Below are 3,674 nucleotides of genomic sequence, written 5' to 3'. Positions count from 1 at the left end.
TTAGCCTCTACAACTATAACTGATAAAAAATAAAAAGAATAATTACCTCAATAAAGATCTTTGAGTGTTCCCCATCCCACATAATCACCCCCTGCCATAACCCAACCAATGCCACATTTTCCAGCACTCTCTTCTCAATAACCCAATACACACAATGATCAATCTTTAATTGCAAATAGAACATGATATTCAGTCTTTGTGTGTGTGTGTGTGTGTGTGTGTGTGTGTGAGNACCGCTCGAAAGCGCTGGGAGACGCTGTGGTACATATGCCAGGCCTCTAAGTGGCGCTGTAGTGCCTGCACAAAAGCACGAAGAAGACCTCCCGCGCATGGTTGCCATGGTTGCCCCTTCTGTTTTATTCTCCCGCTGGTGGACGCTCTGCTCTTTTTTCCCTCCCCGAGGCAAGCGTTTGCCCTGCTGTAATTATCTCCGGTAAGTCCACCAGCAGATGAAAAACACCACATCTTCTCTCTTCCAAGGGAACGAGGGGACCCATGCGGCAGTTCAGTTCGATTTTTTTGCCGGTCAACATGTAAAGTTTAAATCTTCCGGACAAAATTAGACAAGTGCCGGTCAAAGGTCTTCTTTGTTATTTATTAAGCTTTAAAACAAATGAATAACGACTCTATATAATAATATAAGAATAAGAAACGGAGCCTCTCTTTTCCTCCCCCTCTTCTGACAGCAGCAGCTGATCTCTGAGCAGGAGAGGTGGGGGGAGGCGGGGCTATTGCTTCAACGTTATCAGGAAATGATCGTATAGGCGTAAACACGGAGCCGTTTGCCCCCCCAGAGCGTTTCGTTTGCAGATCTACCCACCTTGGGACCCGTTATCGTTGTCGTTTTCCGTGTTTCCATGTCGGCCTTGTGTGGCCGAACCGTCTATCTGATAGTGAACTGCAGCAGATACGACCGTTACCGTCCTCGTGTGGCCGGGGCCTTAGAGATGTCCTGCCCTAGCCTATCACGTACAATGTATACATACGGAAGCGCAAGTGTTGCATAATGATTTCACGATGTTCATAAGTAAACGAAGGAGTCCTATGGAGGTGTTTCAGGCATGCACAAAAACCTATAGGACACACTACATGAGAGGGAAACCCCAAAAGCATAATAGGGCCTCTTTAGGAACTAATTATGAGACGTAAGGACCGGAGGAAGCAGGGCGGAGATGCTGCAGGGGGGGGGGCTGGCCTACATGCCTGAACATATGCATCACCAGGTCAGGGTTGAGGGGAGGTATGCTCACACTCGACCACCGGGACAACACACACACAGCATATGTCATCTCTTATCACACAGCAACGGAAACACAGACAACGTAAAACATTTACATAAAACCTCTCTTATCAAGGGTTACAATCCAGAGCTTCTTGTATAAAATTAGCCGTTTACATTACATTTAATGCAGCAATTTTCAAAGGAATGGTCCACTGTTCTCTCTCCTTCATCAGGCGAGGTAATTATTAATCAAGGTTCAAAGTCCCTGCAGTCTGTAAAACACGAAATGAAGAGCTCCAAAGAGTATCCACATATTGACATTTCTGTCAACAGCAGAAATTCCAGCAGCTCTCTCCAATGACAATCACTACGACAGGAGACCAACACAAGGCCAAGAGGTCCCAGGAGGCCATGATGTGTATCTATGATCCCAAAACAATTCCGAGCAGGAGGAGCTATGAGATGGTGTGACGCAACTTTGGCTCATTATGAAGGGATGGAAGAAGAAGAATCGATACTTTGAACCACAATTAAAGTATTGGACACTACTATTGGTGAAACACTTTTAACTATATTAAAAGCTAGGAAAAAGTGTCCAACCATAAGTCAATCCAGTACCATTAGAGGAAGTTAGATTGTGATTGATATTGTGTTGGGATTTGTGATTGAAGGTGGGTAAAGGGTTAGGGTTAGGGTTAGAATGTAAGCCTACCCATTTTACCACTGGCCATGTCAACTGTGTTTGTGTTGGCCTAGAATCATGGAATATGTTGTTTCTGGTTGTTAATCATTTAACGTCGCTAGTAAATGTGCAATATTAGATGGATTGCTTCTGAAGGCTCCTCTAACTCTGGGAAGGGCATGAATGCATTAAGTCAGATACTGTATCTAATTTCTACGTTTGTCTACTATCATATACACCATTTTTTTCTGTTACCATAAGCTTTTGGTGTTAAAAGACAATACCAAGTTGCAAATATGAGTTCCATAACAACACACAAGTGTAACATGGATTTTGTCTGACTATTTCTATAATCAAGCAATATACAATTTGAGAGGTATTTTACCTAAACCCTTCATATTCTATAGCTGTATATATTTTATTCTACTGTTGATCATTTAAAGGTGGGGGAGGTACGTTTGAGAAACCGGCTCGAGATACACTTTTTGTTATATTCCATGGAATGCTCTTAACTTCCCGATAGCAATGAATATGTTATCTTAAAAAAATGTCATCTGTGGAAGCCGTAGTACTGTAAAAAGCACGGCCCGGCTAAAATAACTGGATGGCCTACCTGCCTGTCAGCCTTCCATCTGTGCACAAACTTATCTCGTGCCCTCATTGGTCATGTGCGCATTCGTGTGTGTTGGAGGAGGGGCTCTGTAAGGAAGTTGCAGATTTGTTCCGGCTGTGTAATTTCAAATTCTAGCGCACTCGAGCTGGTTTCTACAAAATTACCTACCCCACCTTTAACTGATTATTTTCAACTCAATAAAAATCAGTTAAAATAACTACTAAAAGAAGATGATCGCCTACCAGCCATTGCATGCTATAGTCTCCAAAAAGAAGCCTCACCAGCAGCATTGGGAACGAGGCACGGGTGCAAGTCCTTTTTTAGTTTCTGTCACTTTTTATTTAAAAAAAAAACTATAACATTTGCAGGGATTATGGATGTATTATTGACAAGCCCATCAGAGCAGATATACTTTCTCTGGACGTACTTGAACTGCAGTGCAATCTGGCGTTGTCTCCATTTTACCCTAAATATGTCTTAGAGAAGCTCTTGACTAAAGGTCTATGAATCATATTCATCGTCTCAATTTACAAATAGGGAAAAATACAAATAGCTCCATAGTCCAAAGGTGAGAAGTAAGCTAATAGTAACTGTGTTTGAAGAAAAACACACTTGCATGCCATGAGAAAGCCAGAATATGGGAGTGTTATCTGAAATTTAGTTTTAATCAACTCCTCTCTCAAAGTGTTATGACTATAATTGAACCCAGATGATAGCGTTTTCTGCTTCTGCAAAACGAGAAGCCTCCCAGTGATTTATGTATTTATTGCGTATGGAATGTGTGCATCTCCTCTCATTCCAAATGAGCAATTATTGGGTCGTGGTACCCAACCCAGCCTTTCTCAACACTGAGTTTTCTCAATCCAGCTTTGTCGAAAAAATTCTCATAAATCTTTAGTTCTTGTCCCATGATATCCAAACAACCACCTGTTCTCCAACACCTTGGTCTCCAAAACAAGTCTTAAGCCCTTACAAAAGTCCTATCACTCTCTGCAACATGATTCATTCCAAAAAATGCACACGTGTGTGATGAGACAAACAACCTACTGACAGTCGTTGGGGTTAAAAGGTCTTAAAGGTTTGTCTGTTTAGATCATATGACTTTCTTTTGGTTCAGATTTGCAGTCGGGAACTTTTCTGGCCACTCTGACTGCTAG

The sequence above is a fragment of the Notothenia coriiceps genome, unplaced genomic scaffold (assembly GCF_000735185.1).
Source record: "Notothenia coriiceps isolate Sejong01 unplaced genomic scaffold, NC01 NC01_scaffold00037244, whole genome shotgun sequence".
NCBI classification, from domain to species: Eukaryota; Metazoa; Chordata; class Actinopteri; order Perciformes; family Nototheniidae; genus Notothenia; species Notothenia coriiceps.
The sequence above is the reverse complement of the archived record's forward strand: the minus strand, read 5'-3'. Positions refer to the sequence as shown.